Below are 20,381 nucleotides of genomic sequence, written 5' to 3' on the forward strand. Positions count from 1 at the left end.
GACACAAAGCCTGGGACTGCACCTGTAATGGTGCTCGACTGTTTGAGTCACTGGTACAGGTGGCCCTGGAAAACACTCCATGGTCAGCAGGTCCACTCTGACTGGAGGACCACCAAGACAGAAGGTGATGCAAATTACTTCTATTTGCCACATATATTCTCCAGTGTGCTGCCAAGCAGCTGCTTCTTCTCAGTCCAGGGGAGTGAATGTGACAGACGGAAGAGCAGCCAGAAAAGTCTCTCACCTTGCCACAGACTTATTTGATTTGCTCTTCTTAAATTCCTTCACTTGCTCTAGTGACCGCATCTTGTCCATTCTATCCTCTCACCTTCCTCAGACTAATTAATTTTGCCTTCTTCTAACCTCTTAAATTAAAGTACAAATCAACAATTAAAGGATTATCATCATAGCAATTGAGGATGATGTGTCCAAAAGTAACACCTCCAGATAAATCCAACTTGACCAAGAGGAACTATCTACTGGTGATACCTATGAACAAAACTGAGGCTGATACAGAGCATGGAAGACCACCTCCACCCTAGCTCTTGCTGTACAAGTATGGACCATGAAAGGCATGAAGTAGCTTAGTGACTTGGCCCAAAATCCAGAAGCTGGGTACTGAAGCACTGCACCTGAGCATCCCAAACATGGGGGGTGTGAAGCAACCCTCCTTACCACTCAACTCTCCATCAGCCAGTCCTGCCAGGAAAGAAGGTTTAATTAATATTTCAAGCACAAGTGAAATTAATAAATAGACTCTCTTCAAATCCATCCCAGCTATTGAAACACGATTAGTTTTATCTCAACTTTTAGGAAAAGGCTGTCTCCTTTTCAGCACTGTGCACCAGGAGAAACCTTGGGGTCCCAAGGTGATGGCTGGTCCCCAGCCTATGAACTGAATTAGGCTGCTTCCATTCTCATTACAGATCCTTCAAAACAGTGTCTTTTAAACACAGACCGTAATGGTACCTTCAATAAAACCTTCTCCACGTCTCTGTGGCTAAAATCCAACTGAACCAGCCTCTATTAGGTCGACAGTGTTATTGCACCCATGTTGCTCACTTCTGCTGACAAACTCTCCAGCCACCCAGCCCATGCATCCACAGTTCACACAGAATACTTGACTTCTCATTATGGATCCAGTGTTACCGGTTTCCTCAACTTCCCAGGCCCTTTATGTGAAACTCCAGCGGCAGAACTGAAAGTGGTGATGGCAGCAGCTGCTGCAACCACTCAGGTTGTGCAGAGCACCACATTCCTTCGCTGGGAACAGGCAGCACAAATAAACCTAAAATCAGATTTTATTGTATCTTTCAAATTCTTAACAAGATAACAAATATTACTGCTGCCTTTTTGTAGTATTATTATTTCCCATTTGTAAAGTGACAAGGCTTTTAAAATCAACAGTTAATTTTCAGATGTTAGAATACTTAGATGTATCTGGAGATAGTTAATCAGAGGCACTAAAGAAATAATAATGATAATAATAATACTATTAGTACTACTAATAAAAAAAAGTAACACAAATTCCCCATCAGGATATGTAAGAGTTAGGGAGCGACTGTTCCCCTCTTCCCTGCCCAGAGTCAAGAGCAAGAGAGCATCCATGAGTCTCGCAGTCCATGCTGGCACTGGGGCAGTGCTACACAGGCAAGGTGGCCCAAGACATGCAGAACAAGGTCTTTGGGAAGGAGGTAGGAGTCGTTCAAACCTCAGCTTTGGCCATTTGCAGGGCTGAGGGCTTATCAGGGAGGAGGTAAAGCCTTTTTGGAAGCAGGCAGATGCCCACAGCACAGGAGTCTGGGAAGAAATGCAGGGTGAGGTGCAAGAGAGGATGCAGGGCAGGATGCAAGAGGGGATGCAGGGCAGGATACATTGTGATATGTGGAGCGCATGTCAGTGGGAAGGACAGCCCTGCTCCAAAGCATTAACCTAAGCTCTTTCCTGGCTCCAGACTGCCTTCCCAGCACTGTGCCACACACATCTGCACAGGGAGGGCTGGTGTGGCAGAGAGCCAACTCAACAACTCAAGAGGTGCAATTATCATTAAAGCCAAGCAGGCTGGAGCAGGGGAGAGGAGATGCCTCCCCACCAAATGAATAGGTTTTATGCTGCTCACATTCCTGCATTCCTCTGCCGAAGTGTAATGAATAAACCCTCACAAACTGCTAAAAATGAGGTGGTTTTGGTTAAGCCATGTGAGCGTGGAGTGTGTGTTTTGTAATCTTACACCTTTGCAGACAGAGCCCTGCTATGCTGGTAATCTGGGAGCTGAGGTTTTCCAGAGCTGGCTTGTGTAGCCAGGCAGAGACATCAGCACATGCCTGTTTTATGGGAACAGCATCTCCACCACAAGTGGGGAGATGTGACAGAAAGTGCATGGAGACAGGTAGACCTCTTCCAAGGCAGGAATGCAGCATATGTCCCTGACCAAAGCACACACACAAAGACACTTCTGATGCCAGAATAGGATAGGATACGATAGGATAGGATTAGAACAGAATAGAACAAACCATTTCAATTGGAAGGGACCTAAAACAACCATCTAGTCCAAATGTCTGGCCACTTCGGGGGTGACGAGAAGTTAAAGAATGTAATTAAAGGCATTGTCCAAATGCCTCTTAAACATTGACAGGCTTGGGGCATCGACCACCTCTTTAGGAAGCCTGCTCCAGCTTGACTTGGTAAAAAAAAGTGTTCTCTTGGTAAAGAAATGCTTCCAAATGTTCATTCTGAGCATTCCATGATTCCGCTTTGAACCATTCCCACATGTCCTATCAGCGGATCCAAGGGAGAGGAGCTCAGCCCTGTCCCTTTCCCCTCCTCAGGAAGCTGTGGAGAGCAATGAGGTCATCCCTCAGCCTCCTTTTCCCCAAAAATGACAAGCCCAAAGCTGTCAGCCACTCCTCACAGGACATGCCTTCCAGCCCTTCCACCAACTTTGTTGCCCTCTGGATACATTCAGGGACCTTCATATCCTTCTAAACTGGTGAGGTGAGTCTCAGCACTGCACAGAGGGCTCCAGGTGAGGCTGCATCAACGTTGAACACAGTGGGATAATCACCTCTTCTGCCCATCTGGTTTTGCTGTCTTTGATGCAACCCAGGAAGATGTTATACCTAAAGCTTTTGCCTGTGTGCACTGGTTTATCTGCAGAGGATCCTGTCTGGGTCTGGAAGCAATAATATTATTTATTCATGGTTCTACTGAAAAAAGTAGTGGCTCCTTAGCCAAATGTCAGAATTCAGTTGTCCCTCTGCTTGGCCTTGGCTCCTCAAACCTGCTTCTGACAGCCTCTCCCTTCTTGCCTCTTCATCATCCTTCCAGTTCAACTTCAGATTCCCCCTCCTCATGATCCCTCTAGTTCCAGCCATGGTCCCATCCTTCTCTACCTCCCCTTCACCTCCAACAGAAACTTGTATCGTTATGAAGATCTGTGCCCTTCTCAATGCAGACTCTCCTCCCTACTGCAGACTGGTCTCCTTATGTTCAATATTAAGTCTCAGGACTTCTTTTGAATGCTCTTCCATCCAGCATTCAAATCTGCCATTGTCATCAAAGCTCCTACTGCCCCATACTACAGCCAACTCAACCACCCTTCCCTGAGAAACCGAATTTCTCCTGACCAGACAGTATACTACTATGTGGCTCATATCTTCTATCCCACTTCACCTTTCCCTGTGTCATCACACAGGAGCTCTCTAACTTTCAGAGTTTCTCCCACACCCTACAGTACCCAGTACCTACAGTACTATCTGCTGTTGATTCTTATAATGTTGACTTCTACTTAGGAAGCTGGCCTCCTGGGCCAGTCAGTAGAAAATGTCTTTGATATTGAATGATATTTTCTCCCTTCCTGCCCCTTGTCTGGTAGGAATTCGTCTCAAATGTCTGCCAAACCACCTCACTGACTTCATCAAAGCTCTCCTTTGCTGTGACATTTACAAGAAAACTCAATAACTGTGAGGCTGTTGGTGTTCTGAGGCACTTCTGTCAAGATGATCAATAGTGTCCTTGCATTTTTATTTACTCCCCCATCTGCATGTAACCAACCACAACCTCCCATTACTGATCCAGACAAAAACAGCTCCTTGGGGGATGGACAGCCTTTGATTCAGCACTTGTACAGAGAACAACAGGCTCTGGGGCACAGTTAGTGCTCCTACTGTCACAGTGGTGAAAACAACATTTTTGAACACCCATCAAAGTCAAAGGATATTTGTTTGCACTAGGTATGATCCCTAGGTTTACAGTAGAGAACATGGCCAAGTCCACTTGCATAATGTTGCCAGGAAGCCACAAGATACCTGAGGACATCTCATAGTGCACCAAGATCCAGATGTCCTGTTGTTGCATCTAGTTACGACAACATCCTATTTGTCCCCAAACAAATCACAGTACAATGTGCTTCCAACCAGTCACTATTAGCATCTCTTGACACACCACTCTTGCTAGCACAGAAGGCATCCCGCAATGATCTTTTGGATGTCAAAGAACAAAGCATCACCCTTGCTTGCAAGCACAAGCTCAGCGCTGACTACTCAACCATGACTGCACTGCAGTGACATTCTCCCTACTAGACTGGAAATCATAGAATCATAGAATGGGTTGGGTTGGAAGGGACCTTTAAAGGTCATCCAGTCCATTCCCTGTGCAATAAGCAGGGACATCAACTTGACCATATTGTTCAGAGCCCCATTCAACCTGACCTTGAACGTTTCTGGCGATGGGGCATCTACCATCTCTCTGGGTAACCTGTTCCACCGTTTCACAACATTCATTGTAAAAAATGTTTTCCTTGTATCTAGTCTGAATTTATCCTCTTTTAGTTTAAATCCATTACCCTCCATCATAGCAGGCCCTGCTAAAAAGTCTGTTCCCATCTTTCGTATAAGCCCTCTTTAAGTACTGAAAGGCCACAAGGAGGTCTCCCAGAAGTCTTCTCTTTAGACTGAACAACCCAACTCTCAGCCTGTCCTCAGTGTCACTGTGCTCCTGGAGACCAGATAAGCTGGTCTGGATTGCTGAATCTTTGCCATCCCTGCACTTTTGTCATCTAAAGGTGATGACCTAGAAGCATCTCTTGCTGCCTTTCGGCCCCAGGAGCAGGGGTAGACCTGAGCAAGACCTCAAGTTGCTCTGGTCCAAACTGACAATAGCTCCAGCCCCTACATGTGCACCAGCATCTCTGCTATCCAGTCAAGAAGATACCCAACTGGCCAGGAAGACAACCTCTGACTATCACATCTCACACCCTGGGCAGCTCTGAGACAGAGCCACAGCTTTGCACAGCTCTGTGGATGCTTCTAGCAGATATAAAGACATTAGGGGAAAAAAGCAAGCCACATGGAGATGACTTTCCCTCCACTGCCCAGGAGAGACTTGCAAGGCAAGTTCTTCCACCAGGCTCCAGCAGCCCTGAGCAGCACAGCACCACCAGCTCACTGACTGATGGGAATCCAAAAGCCACATGGGACCCATGCACTGCAGCACAAAACAGAGATTCACACACATCAGGCTGGGTTTGTTTCTCCTTTCTCATTCATCTATTAGATGAACTGGACCTGAACTGACTCTCTAGTGACAGAAGCCAGGCATAAACCACAGACCTTACAGACACACAGTGAGAGCTCTTCAGTCTCTTTCAGTGCTTCTTGCTGGAGCTGAGCCACATCTCTGCAGGTTCAGAATTGATTTGCCCCATATAGAGGGACCCCATATCATCTGCACTGCATGATGCAGGCTCTGCCTTCTCCACTGGGAAGCATTTTCCATGCTCACATCAGACATTTTGCACATAACGCACACAAAAAAGTTACTTGGGCAAGAGCTTGCTCCTGCCACCTTGCAATCACCTGCACTGCAGGTCAGCTACAGCACTTTTGATCAGAGTTTCTCCAAGGAGTGTGAGGCTGAAAACACTGTTCTCTAAGAAACAGCAAGACTCTGCTTGGTTGAACAAAAACAATTCCTTTGTTTTTATTAATGTAACAATTTCACATCACGGGTATTTTCAGGCTCCCTGTGATTATTTTATATATCCAGTGCCACAGAGCTCACAGATACAGTCAAAGGCAATAAGGTCCCTCTAAGGCTCTGATGAGTAGGAATTTCACACGATCCAAGTGGGACGTGTCTACCCAGACATGTGCAGACAGACCTGGTCTTGCTCTGCTTGTGCTCAAAGCTGACCGGGACTCAATCCAGCTTAAGACAAAAGCCGCAGAGCCACATTAGTACAGCACTCTGCCCAAGCTCATATGACCAAAGTGGGTGCCCTGGGCAAACATCAACCAGACCTTTGATTTTGCCATCCACAACAGTTATATGGGAATGGAAGGGTTATAAATCATCAACGGCACAGCAAGTTCCTAATAACCATAACTGCCCTGTTTGATTTCAAGCCATCTGGTCCTTGGGGAACCATGTTCCATACTGTATGGATCTGCGGAAAATAACACAAAAAAACGCAATTCTATTGTCAGAAGGCTTAAATTTCCTTGCAAGGATCTTACATCTTCACTTAGGAAAAAAAAAGTATTTAGGAATTTACAAGGTGAGAAAGGTTTGCAAAGCCAGTTAGGAGGAGCATAATGAAGAGAAATCCACTCCTGGGTGGAAAGAGCTGTTAAAAACTCAATCAACCAAAACCCCTACAACATCAGTGACCTCATTGCTATGGTTTGTGAGGAACAGTTTATTCAATAAAAAAACTGTTCACAAGGAAGAAAGTGAACTGAAATTTAGCCAATACAAAGATAAATGTGAATGTACAAAGAAAGGTTCTAAGATCCTGGATGATCATCAAAAGGCACCTCCAGTAACAAGTGTTTTTTTAAGATGGGAAAACAGCCATTCCCTGAATCACCAATGTCCTCATGTACAGATGGTACCTGGAAGTGCCCTATAACCAACCCATCCAAGCAGCCATAAGGCTCAATCACATTTAGCTTGAATGGATCAGTAACACATGAGAATAAAGCATATTTCTACACATACGTGGGTGACAAGACAAATATACACTGAAATAAAAGGAGCTGATGGTTCACTAGGCTTTTCCTTTCTGTTGAAATAAAATTATACCCTATGCCATGATTATCTATGGAGGACGTGGGTTAGTTTCAAGACAGTTTAGAGAGAAAAAATCAATTACCATTTACAGCTCATCACTTTCAAGACTCTCAAAGCAGTTGACCTTTTTGGAGAGAGAAAAAAAAAGGCACAAAACTTTTTCATCTTATAAACAATGTGGATGCAATCTTGATGGGTGACGTGGACTGGGCTGAAACTTACTGCTCAGCTCCACAACGTGCCTCAGTCTAACCTCTCATGACTGCCAAAAATCAAGTAACCTTTCCTCACTTACCATTGCTGTGACTGGCCCTGGTGTTCACCAAACCCCTCCAGATGCTGATTTACCTCACTGACCAGCAGAAATCTCACCCAGCACGGACACAAACTCACTTTCTGTCAGCACAGTGAGCTGTGATAGATCAGTGCTGGAACAAGGACATGGGCTGAGGAGGGCTCAGAAGAGAGTGGTACTATCAACATTGGTAGCAGGAATGGTGAACGCCCAGCACAGCCCATCACACAGTCAACAAGCAGCAGAAAGGAGAAGTGGACAAGGAGGAGGAGGAGGAAGAGGAGGAGGAAGGAAAGATGATAATGGATAAAATGCTCCTTTTGTTTTGGGGAAACTGCCCATAATTAAAACCCCAAAGCAAACACAAACTCAGCAGCTGGAGAGAACAGTGCTGAGTTCTGTTTTGGTTTTACTGGGGGTTTATCAGTCTGGTTAGCAGGACACTTGTAAGTAGCTCATCCTAAGGAAAATTCCTCTTATTTTCCTTAAAAGTTCCAGACTGCTTCAAACAAACAACAAAAACTATTCTAAGATACTGCCCACCCCCAGATTCCCTGACCAGACAAATACATTTATTTTATCTCTGAACAAATATTTTGCCACTCTTTACCTCTGCATGAAGAAATCAACTACGTGAAGGGTAGAAGACACCTACTTAGTCCAGGAGAAAGAGAATATGTGCATGATGCTCTGAAAAATGCACAAAACACTCAAGTGGGAAAGAAAAGTAAGTGAATAGACAGAAAAGCTCCTCTCAGCCCTGGTACTGAGTATGGGATTGTGAAGCTCAGATTGCTCCTAGAGGTGCCTACAGCTGGTAACTCCTGCCTTGCAACCTCTGTGTGCCCCATGCCGGGCTTTCTCTTCTGTTCATTAAACCACAATGAAACATCCTTTTTGAAGTGGTTTGCCAGAAAGGGCTCTGACAGATTTGAGGTGTGGCTCTGGTACTTTTCTGTCAGTCCAAATTAGGGATGCTGCCTCCTGGCACCAGTGCTGCTGCCCACGTGCAGCATAGCCATGACACAGCTCTTCATCTTCGCCAACAAAGGATCTTTTTTTTTTTTAAATATATATAATTCATTAAGGTCACTTTTACCTGAACCAAATTCATCAAAACTTGTCTATCAGTAGTAACATGCATTTGCACAAAACCCTGCTCTGTACAACCAGGCTTTATTCCAGGTGAGATGTTGACTGTAAAGCTGGCACAGTGGTGCCATGCATCCCAGTCAAGCCCACCCCAAGTCAGGACCATGTGTCCCTTGCATAGCCAGAGACAGTGGGAGAAAACCAGCCAGGGAAAGTGGCAGTGGGAGAACACCAGCACTGTGCAGGAAGGAAAGATGGATACACCACCCTGAGCGCACAGGACCTCATGGCCCAGTGTCTCCCTGAAGATTTTGTCCCATGGATCATGTGAATTCATACACAGCAGACTGAAAGATTTCTGATTGAAACAATCACTAGATCTCTCAGTTTTTTAAGCAAGTTTTGGCGGTTCTCTTTACTTTGGCTTTACTTGAAGATATTACAAGTATGCACAGGATGCTTCAAACACAGAAGGAAGCGCTGCAGAACAAGAGACTTGGAGAATGCCAAGCAGTAAAAACAAAAGCAAATAAGTTTCCAAACCATCAGAAAACAGAGCAAAAATTGTAGAATCCTAAAAAAAAAGGTGTAAGAACAGTAAGAATTAAAACACATGGACAAATGGGAAGGGTACGAAGCGTGGGGATGTTTCAGAGCCTGGGGAAGGCAGATGAAATGAGTACCGTGTGTGTGAATCAGACAGTGCGCAGCAACAATTCTTTGGATAAATGATCAGGGTTGGGGTGGAAATAACTTGGTAAACGACACAATAAAATCGCGTCAGTCACTTTATTAAAAAAAAAAATTACTGCATAATTTTTGTATAATAATGTCATTTGCTGCTGGCACTAGACCTGAGGCCACAGTTCAGCAGGATGTTGGTACAGGCTCTGCAGTCCCTGCTGCCACTGCAGAACCCCTGAGAAGTGGTACGACATGGTGACTCTTGAACCATCCTTGTCTACTCAAAAATGGTGCCAGGTAAAGTCACATCAGGTATCATCCATTTTGCACTCCATCCAGTATCATCTGTCCTCCCCTGGGCTGCGTGAAGCCAGTCCAAATACAGCAAGCCATCATAACCTTCACGTGGCAAGTTCAGCCCGATCCCACGGAGAGGCAATTGAATGCCCAGGGTTGATCTGGATCAAAGCCATGCTGCTGGATCATGCCAGCCACAAGTTGAAACTACCATGAAACCTGCACCTGAGAAGGGTATGTGAGTGGAAAACAACACAGCACCCAGTTCCTCCTTGTATGGAAGAGGAACGAGACATGACAGTTGGTTTATAATCCGGAGCACTGGGGAATGGTGAGTGTAAACTACATTAGGTTACAGTTCTGTCATTTTTTCTTGTTTTCTGCATAAACAAAGTTGAGTATTAAGAAAGAACAGAAAAAAAACCCAAAAATTATAAATGCCTTGTGTTTCAAAGAAACAGTGCTCCCAAAATAAGCCACATACAGTCTCACTGCTAACTCGACTTAGGGGATACATACATTCATTAACGATAAAATAAGAGAAATGCTGTATTTCCCACTCCTCTTTGGCTCTTCCTTTTCAAGGAGATGCTGATTCCAAAGCCCAGCAGGAGCCATTTGGATGCTAATAGTAGGAAGCATCCGCAATCTAAGGAGAAAAACATTTTGTGAACCAATGCACCCACCTAATCCACTCCCTCCTCTTGCTCTTTCACCAATTGGCTTTACAATCACCTTTCCCCAGGATAATTCTTTTAACTCAGTGTTCTCTGGACCTGAACCCATCCAAACTCACTCTCTCCCCAGCTCCCTTTCCTGTAGGCACTGCAAACCACCAGAGGCTCATCACCAGGCAGGGGCAGCTGAAAGATCACCAAACACTTCAATGTTTGATTTTAATTATTTATTATTATTGTATTTTTTAACAGAATTTCCTTTGGAAATTATTTCAGTGGGGTCACTGTTGTGACACTGTACAGTTCTACTCACCCAAAAAAAAACACAGCTCCTCTCTGAACCAAATGATGCACATGAGGCATCTCTGAAGACTTTGTCACCAGCATGGCCCCAGCATTTCACACAGCAGCATAAAAAGAGGCACCAAGCCCCAATGTGTAAGGCAGGGGATGCTGGAGGTGACTCATCACAGACACCACTGGAGTGACATCGTGGCCAGAGAAGCCTCCATCGGCAGTGCTGGCAGTCTCCACACACCACCCACTCAATCCTTGTTGACTCTGCCTACAGCAGCAGCCTTCAAGTTGTGACTCCCTGCAGCTTCCACAAATTTCATAACAGAAGTTAGAAAAAGCTTCAGACCTAACCTCAACTGACCTTCATGTGCAAATTCATGTCCAAAAAGGGTTCCACCTAGATAAGGTGATGCTCAGGCTTCAAAGGACTCTGTTGGCCATCTCATGCAGAGTGGGTAACATACCCTGTAAAGAAGGATTGTGCTGAGAAGGAAATGCCACCTGAGAGCAGGTATGTACTGCCATCGCTATCCCAATCCCTTGGGTTATCACTGAGGAAAGTCAGCATGGTAGTACAAGGCTGATGTGTTGCACAGATGCTCATGATGGTCCCACCCAGACGTGTCAGCTGTAGGGTTGGGAAATGGAAAGCAATCTGGGAGGAGAAGAGAGGAGAGCTTGCACAGAGAGGGAAGCTGCAGCAAGTGGAAAATTTGGACTTAATCCCAGTTTCAAAGGAGGGGTCTCAGCGAGATGAAGTACACATTTCCCCTGCAGAGCTTCCCCAAACACTCACCCTCTGCTGCTGATAGCCCCAAGGCACTGATACTTTGATGCTCAGTCCAGCAGCACTGTGACAGGCAGCAATGCTACAGGCTCACATGCATGCCCCAAAGTCCCTGCACCCATCACCAACTACTCTGATGGACATCCATCTGCAAAAGTAGCATGCACACAAAGTCACACATGTGCCATAAAAATAGCTGAAATCAGGATTCCTGCCCCTTTAATCAGCTTTTAACTACCAAGGTAAAACAGGCCAGATGCTCAACAGGAGTCACACTTGAAAGCATCAGAAGTGTGCTAACGCTTTTTTGTGGAAATCTTCTTTCTTTCAACAAATGTATCTTTGAAATCAAAAGCAGTCTGTGGGAAGACTTGGGAAAACCTGAAATAACAGCAATGATCCAACCAGCAGATACTGCTGAACACAGTAAAGGTAAAAGCACTTAGACTCAATGAAGTTAATGGCACAGCTTGGAAGTTTTTAAGTGGACAAAAAGTTAAAGAAACACAAAGCACAAAGACTCGAAATTATCAAAAGAGATGGGCAGGAAACAGAAAGAGAAATGGAGGGAGGGGACAGTAAATCTTCACCAATCACACCAGCTGTTTGTAGGGCACCACGGGTACTATTTCAGCACCTTCCTTCAAACAACAACACTATTTCATGAATGTACCCAAGCACACTGGCACAGCCCTGCCACCACTAAAACTTTTTATAAACTGCTGTTTTACCACACTAAATACCAGCAGTTTATAGGCAAGCTGCCTGGTAGGCTCTTGCCCAGGGAGCAGCAGGCTTGGCACTTTGTCCAGGGAGTTCTGGCAGATGCTCCAGCTGTGGGTCTTTATCTCAACTTCAGGCTCTTGGAAAGACATCAACCCGTGTAAGTGGAGTGTTGTAAAAAAAAGCTGAGCTCACCCAGACTAAGCCCTTTTCAGTCTGGGAAGTCTCCCACCACATTTTTTTAAATCACAGTCATGCATGGGGAGGAACCCAGGCACAGGGCTGGAGCACCAGGATACCAGTGCAACCTCCATGGTTGAGTACTGTGGGCAACGAGCAACAGCCCCGGCAGCCTCTTACACATCATCAGGCTGTTTATGTTTTTAACTAAAATGGTGAAAACAGAGGGAGGGAGGGGAAATTCACTGCAAGCTAGGGTATTAACCAGCCAGAAAGAATATATACTGTAGCTGCCCCCTCCACACCATATAGTATCCCAATATTGTGCCAAACCCACATAGATGGATTAGCGATGCACTCTCTGGAGGTCAGCGAAGAAGGAGGGGGAGAAAGTGCTACAGGTGCCTGCAGATTGTGGTGCAGATCATGGTGAGGGCAGCTGTGCCCCTGCAGCCCACAGAGGTCAACAGAGTGCAGAGATCCACCGGCAGCCCATGGATGAGACCCATGCTGGAGCAGTGGATGCCCAAAAGAAGGCTGTGACCCTATGGCAAGCCCACGCTGGAGCAGGCTCCTGGCAGGGACCTACGGAGAAAGAAGCCCACGCTGGAGCAGGTTTGCTGGTAGGACTTGTGACCTTGTGGGAGACCCACAAGTGAGCAACCTGTTCCTGAAGGACTGCACCCCATGGAAACAAACACACCTTGGAGCAGTTTGTCAAGAACTGTAGCCTGTGGGAAGGACTCATGCTGGAGAAGTTCATGGAGAACTATCTCTCATGGAAGGGACTCCATGCTGGAGCAGGGAAAGGACTCCTCTCACTGAGCAGCAGCAAAAACAACAAGTGATGAACTGACCATAACCCCCATTCCCTGCCTCCTTGTGCTGCCTAGGGGCAAGGAGGTAGAGCCTGGGAAGGAGGGATGGGTGGGTGGAAGGTGTTTTTAAGATTCCTTTTACTTCTCATTATCCTGCTCTGATTTTGATTGGTAATAAATTCAATTAACTTCCCCAAGTCAAGTCTGCTTTGCCCAAGACAGTAATCGGCTTGTGATCTCTCCCTGCCCTTATCTCAACTCATGAGCCTTTTGTGACTATTTTCTCTCCCCTCTCTAGTTGCAAAGGGGAACGATAGAGTGGCTTTTGGCATCCAGCCAGGGTCAACACACCACAATAATGAAGGTTGGATGGGAGATCCCAAGAAACTCTTCACCAGGGCATCCAAGTACTTCTGTCACAGCCATGTCACTTCATTTACCCACCACGCAGCACTGACTGTGGGCATTTGAACTGCAACTCTGCTGCATCCAAGCTAGGATGGATGAGCAATCTCTAGGCTTTATCCTGCTCAGAAAACAGCTCTGATCTAGCAAAACTCATCAGTCAAAAATTTGGTCCAGGACTCTGCTTTTTGCCCACCTGTTTCTTCCATTTTCTCTCATAACAGAAGCAAAATGCATGGGGTTAAGTCCAGCCTGGAATATTCAGCCCCTGCAGAAGGGCAGAGTGAGGGATGAGGAGGATGAGCACTTCTCAGATCATCTTAACCCAGAGAGCAACTCCTGCACTGCTGCACTCTTGCTACTCCTCTCAACAACTTTATTCACCAACTGCAAGTAAAGCTCCAGAGCAATTTTCAGCACTGATTCAGAGGCCTGTGAGGTATTTCCACATGATTTTATTTTTTACTGGCTGTGCATTTCTGGCTAAGTCAACAAATCCAGTCATTGCTGTTACACATTGTCCTCAGTCTGACATTTATTTTTCCTCATGGTAAAAGAAACTGCAGTTCTTTCTGATTAACTCCACAGAAATGTCTATTATTCAGACAGGAGTCTGAAAGTTGGCTTGAACTAATCACCAAATTAGTTTAAAACAATTAAATTTTGAGGATGAGCATCCTCTGGCATCCAAAATGTAATTCTGAGGGGTTTATTCGCTTCTAATGTTATTTTTTGTTTTACCGTCACCATCAGGTTAATCACAGACAGAACAGAAATGTCATCAAACCCAGGCACCCGTCGTGGTATAACTCAAAATAACACAGTTTCCGTAACTGGCTTCTCTGCAGAGGCAACATATCCTATTCCAGCTTTGGCTCTCTATGTGCCTTGTGATTCAGTTTTGAGGGGAATAAGTTCACAAAGAAGATTAGTGAAAGCCCCAAAAGTGCATCCTGCAAAAGGTAGTAGACAGAAGACCCCAAAGACAATTCCAAAAGTGCAGTGCTTTGCCTTAGAAAGATAGAATAGACTATCCTGAGTCGGACTGGACCCATAAGGATCATTGCATCCAATTCCTGACCCTGCACAGGACAAATACAAGAATCACTCCATGTGCCTGAGAGCATTGTCCAAACACTTCTTGAACTGTGTCAGGCTTGATGCTGTGACCACTTCCCTGAGGAGTCTGTTCCAGTGCCCAACCATGCTCTAGGTTAAGAACCTTTTCCTACTATCCAACCTAAATCTCCCCTGACACAGCTTCATGCAATTCCCTAGAGTCCTACCACTGGTCACCACAGAGAAGAGATCAATGCCTGTCTCTCCACTTCCCCAAGCTTGCAGCAGCCTTGCCCATCTGGCTGGGCTCAGCCGCTTGCTGAACCCAGGTCCAGTACACCCTTACAACAGGAAGAATGGGTTTCAGCAAGTAAGCACAGACTACCTGACAGATGGAAACAAAAACACCCTAAGAAAGACTTGGAGCACACAGAAAAATCCAAGGCTGCCAAGGTGAAGAGTTGCACCCTGCCCCTTTGTGCACCATTCTCTCAAGTCTGACAACAGAAGAATGTAAGGCTGCAGGTGCTTCTGCTGCTAGCTGGGCTTTCACAAGAGCACAGCACCTGTGCTGATGGTTTCAAGTCAGCCTAGGGTCAGTGAGACTCCTCACTGGGGAAACAGCACTGTAGGGCTTGACACAAAGCACAGTGACTCTCTTCTCCTTTCCCTGTTGTCAAAGCATCACTTGAAGCAAGAGCCTGAAAACATGTTAAACGGGAAAGCAAAGCAATCACATTAGGAAGCGAGAGCACAAGGCACATCGTGACATTTACAAGTGAGCTTGAGCTTACTCATTTGTATTTCAAAGACCAGGTTGACACAAGATATTTTTCTTGTTCTAGCTTTGGCTGTGAAGGGAATAATACGTAATTTTGAGTGCTGTTGCCACTGTATCAGCTTTCCTGCAGAGTCAGGTACAACAACATTCAGTCTGCTTTGCTTGAAGAACGTAAGAGCCAATCTTGGAAAATCCCCCTTTGGCTGGTATGACCCAAACCCAAATTCCGGAGGCTCACTCAAGTCCATACACTCACCAACCCATCCTAAACTTCCTATGGCTTGAGTGAATGGATATTAAGCTAATTATGTTGAGTGTCTTCCCTCCTTCTGTAACTCCACACTATGAAACTTTTCCACCTTCAGAGCTCTCACTGACTGATGGTGACATTTAGTACCAAACTCAGGCTCAACAGTTTAACACTTTTCTGGCCTCTATCACACTGTAAGGTCTCTTGCTTTGCAGGAAACTAGGTTTTTTGACCCCACCACCAGTAATAACCCCAGTAGAGAGGATGGAGAACCACCAGTGCTGATTAGCCACAACCCTCTTGGTGACAAGCCACAGTGCTCTTAGACCAAGAGCCATTTTCCCCATATACACTTAGGCAACATTTGTGGACCCATGCTCATTTGCACACACACAGCTGACGAGCATGTGTAACTCAAGAGATCTGGACACTTCCACCTAGCAGCTCCAAAGCCCACACATCCCTCACTTACAGTCAACTAAAATGGAGCTGGATAGTTTGTGTCTTCTCTTGCCCGGGGGGAACAACAGTCTTGCTTGGGGATGAAGGGAAGCAAACTGGTACTGGTTGGACCCGACATATCCAACCCAAGATCCCACCACAACAGCAAGAATGATTTCCTTGTGACAGCACAGGAAGACAGGCTTTATATAAATCACATACACAGAGCTATATATAAGATATATATACAAAGTACACATCAAAATAACACCAAGGACTATGGATGCCAAAGCAGGGATAAATTTAGCATATTAGAGAAGTGGTAGAATCTTATAAAATAATGGGAAAAATGCCTATTTTGAACAGTAATAAACGTATTTCAAAAATATTGGATATTCTTGGCTTGGAGCCCTACATACCACAACATATGACGATCACATCAGACCTCACAAGAGAAAAATCAGCCAGAAGGTCCATGGGAGATATCCTAGGAAAAACAAGGGTTGCATGCGGTAGGGCACTGCAGCAAATTATTTCCTTGGTATCATGGAGTGCACCAGTGTGCTGTCTAATCCAGCCTGCTGCTGAAATGCGATTTTCTTAAAATCACACAGCACTGACATGGCAAAAATTAGCATAACTGCAGAAATAACTTTTCAAAATCTATTCCTTGAAGGTTAGCCCCATATTAATGAGACAAAAAGTAATCTTGGCAGGGAACACCAGGATACCATCCTTGAGACTTAACCTGGATAAGGCTAAAATGTCAATAATATGAAATGCATATAAATTAGAACAGAATAATACTGTTGTTAGCTCAATGACTTCATAACAATCAAGTTACAGTGCAAAATGAGACTGAAAATAAATGAAAACGGGCCTGAGAGAGTTTTTACCACAACTGGATAATGTGTCCAAGGGCATCAAAGGGGGCAGACGAGCATCCCAGGGTTGGGAATTATTTAACAACTCCTCTGGAATGGTAAGACTAACAAATGCAAGCTAGTACTAATCTGTACTAAAGCCTACTATAATATTAAGCAACAATTGATTAAATTTAAATAAAGGCACTATATATAGTGATCCCTCTCCAGAGCTTTCTAAAGAGAAATCTGTGCCTGAGACACCAACACAGTTCTGAGCATCATTTGCCCAGCTTGGCTTACAGCAAAAAGTTTTTCTAACTTTCCCATCCCTTTCAATGCTGTTTTGCTGTATTATTTGGTTATGGTCATGAGGGATGAATTGCAGGCGTGGGGTAACTCCCTCTCTCCCCCGAGGAGCTCTACTGGCAGCTTGAAGTGAGGTGCTGACCTTGGTTATTTTGCCCTCTTTTTTTCTCCTGCAACCAACCACAACAGAAACCTCAAGCCAAATTGTCCTGAACTCTCCTGGAGATTTGGATTTCTGTCCAACATGGGTGCTATTTGAACTTGATGAAAGGAACATCTTAAATAGAAAGATTTGTGGTGGTATGAAGCAGTAAAACTGATTTCAAAGCCTTAATGCACTAACTCATCAGGAGAAACACAAGCATATCCATTAACTCCTGGCATGCTAGCTGTTTCAAAGATGCTACCCATGGCCAAGATCAGCCTGTTATCCCAAATGCAAGCACTTATCTGCTGCTGTAGCCAGGCAGCAGCTCCAAATTTTATATTTATTCTCTGTTTCAGGGAAACAAGGACTTAAATACTAAAATCATTTTACATACAAGCAACAGGGACATCAAGAAACTAGAAGGTGGGACTGCTTTCTCCATAACCTCAGCTGTCTGGAAGTTGGGCATCTAATATAAGCCAACTGTTTGGAAACTTTCCATGGTCCATGGAGGAACAGGCCGCTTCAAAAGCATTATTTGTTCTCCCTCTTCCCACAGAATTTAAGTGGAGTTTACATTGGAAAATAGGTTTTTTGGACGTCACGCCCAACCTCACCTGACTCTTAACCACAGCCATTCAAGAGCAGTGAAGTCCACCAAATACCAGCTCAAACTGGCATAGTCATGCTGGTACATCTCCAAGCAGGTCAGCACTTCAGCTGCCAAGTCACACTTTTGGGTATTTTCATCCAGCTGCATGATCTGTCCAAAGTCACATGGGAAGTATGTGGCAACACCAGGACCAGGGTGTTTCTCACTCAAGCTTGGGCTCTTCCCTCTTTTGAAAAACGAAACTGCTTTTAAAGCCCTCATTTGTGCTCTCAGAAAACACATAAGAATTAATCCCAAGAAGCACCAAGTTCTTTATTTCTATTGGGTTTTTTTAGCACAACTGTTAAAGATACCTATGTGGTATGGGACTTCCCAGCAGTCAGACACAAGGAATGACCATTCTGCCCCCTCCCACCTGGTTCTGCTCAACTGCCCAGCAGCTCTGCCTGCACCAGCAGCACCATCACAGAAGAGCACATGGACAGGACTGCAGTTTCAGATGTTTATCCAAAATACCAAGCCATTTAGGAGTAACACAAAATAGTCAGAACCATCCAATTTATGCTCTTTGAGACTATGCCCCGATAGGAAATCTTCCCAGGAAAAGATCATTTGTAAAGCACTATCTATACAGTAAGGTTAAATGAGTTAATCCCCATCACAACGTATATCTGATGCCTTCCCACAGAAGAATGCAATCCAGCAAGGAGGTATTCCTGGCATGTCACTACAAGTGCTCAATTCGAAGGAACATCAGCTCTCCCTGTCATGATTGCAAAAACAACGAGATGGAAAACCACCACCCACCTCATTCCAAGTCAGGAGCTCCCAGCCTGTCTGTTTGGAGCAGTAAGGGCAACCCTTTCGTCCATGGCTGAGCTCCCTTCATTGCTGTTAAGGACCTGTCAGGCCCTTTTTTTTTTTTTTCATGAGTCCAATTGACAAATTCAGGCAAACACATCTGAACAAAAGAAAAGAAATGCAAACCCAATACATGCAGAGCTGTTTGGTAGTTTGGACCCTGTGTTTTCCTGTCCAATTTTTAACCCTCCTTTCCATGAAGGTACATTGGCACCATGCACTCACCAGCCCTACCAATGTGGACCCCTCAAGCTCTTGGCTCCAGCTCCCATGCCAACTTTTCTAAGGAGATACCGTTTTGATTGCAAGTTGCACTAGGGCAGCAGTTATGACTCAGTTATAACTTACAGCTAAGAAGCATTACCCCCAGAGCACTGGGATGTTAGTAAAATACACTTCAGGTTTAATAATTAGCCCATCTTGACCTCAGCCTCCTTTACTCCATATTGTTTTTCAATACACAACTTCATAATTCAGAAAATGAACACAGTTTTCTTCAAAAGGGTCAAATTTATTAAGGACAAACATCCGCACAAGGACAACGTCTCTCCAAAGGCAACATCTCTGCAGGACATGCTGCAGATGCGTTTGCTGCCCACGAGTGCCATCATTTGTTGCTCACAAGTGGCCCAGGAGACCTCTCCTTGCTTCCTCCCAAATCCTTCCACATCTACCGCATCGCACTGAGACCAACTACGTAACAAAGGGTAACATCCACAAGTTGTGGCCACATAGGGAAAGCTTTCCTATGAGCAAGGTGGTGCAGTGCTGAAAGGGTCACCTGGAGAGTTGGGAACTTCTCTATCCCTGCAGGTGCTGGACACCATCCTTCTGTACTGGTGGTATTAGAGACCTCCATGGTCCCTCCCAGCCAGCATTTTGTGGACTCTCTCTCAGGTCCTGTTGTGTTGTAGGAGACACCAATGGTCTGGCTGCTCTCTGGGACTTACCTGCCTTCCCCTCGAGCTTCACGCCCCTAGATTCACCCCTGCCAAGTCCTCATAGTAGACCATGATGATCTCCCTCAACTCCCCTTGTTACATCCTCAAGCTTCCCAGGTAACTCAGTGCACACCCTGGGGAGACATCAAGGTCAGGGCAGCTCTTTGCATGGTGAGGAAGGTAAAGGCATGGTGGGGGTGGGGGGTGGAGGGGAAGAGAAGACACTCAAGATAAAAATACAGACAATACAAAATATAAACCACCTCTGAGAGCAGCTTTTTTATGCATGTGAGTTAACCATCCATAGACACCGTTAACTCTAGGAGGAAGCAGCAGAACCAAACAACCCATTGATGCAAAACCTAAAAAAAAAAAACAAGGACCAGAAAACACCTGGTTCAATTAAATATATGCAGTCCACTACTTGATGCCCTCCACGCACACAGGAGAGCCACAGAATCGCACAGTCACCAAATGGGTAAGTCTGGAAGGGACCACATGGCCATACACACCATGCAATTTGCAAAGGAGAGTGTACAGATCAGCACTAAGGCCGTGCTGTCTCCAGGCAGACATGTATCACCACTGAATGTGGCAAGTCACCAGCTGACCCAGACAACTCTGGGAGCTGCTGATGAGGAGCAGCTGAATCCTGAAGAGGAGAATGCAAGGAGCTGAGGGAAGACCAGACTGAATAATGTCACCATTCATTTTTTTTTTTTTTTACAGATTTATAACAATGGCTCTGTGAGGATATAATGCCTCTAAACCTTTGATCAAACGCCTGAG

At 45.2% G+C, this 20,381-nt stretch overlaps 2 long non-coding RNA genes across 5 annotated transcripts in view; both read right to left on the reverse strand.

Annotated features, from left to right (window-relative positions):
• LOC113948164 overlaps nucleotides 1–20,381 on the reverse strand; it is a 136,911-nt gene that overhangs the window by 51,104 nt on the left and 65,426 nt on the right. The window lies entirely within an intron of this gene.
• On the reverse strand, nucleotides 9,808–16,346 carry LOC113948165. Its single transcript, XR_003528026.1, has 3 exons — nucleotides 16,277–16,346; nucleotides 10,775–10,878; nucleotides 9,808–10,088 (listed from the first exon to the last, which is right to left on the reverse strand). It is a non-coding gene; the product is annotated as an uncharacterized LOC113948165 (long non-coding RNA).

The sequence above is a fragment of the Corapipo altera genome, unplaced genomic scaffold (assembly GCF_003945725.1).
Source record: "Corapipo altera isolate COAL_440 unplaced genomic scaffold, ASM394572v1 51, whole genome shotgun sequence".
NCBI classification, from domain to species: domain Eukaryota; kingdom Metazoa; phylum Chordata; class Aves; order Passeriformes; family Pipridae; genus Corapipo; species Corapipo altera.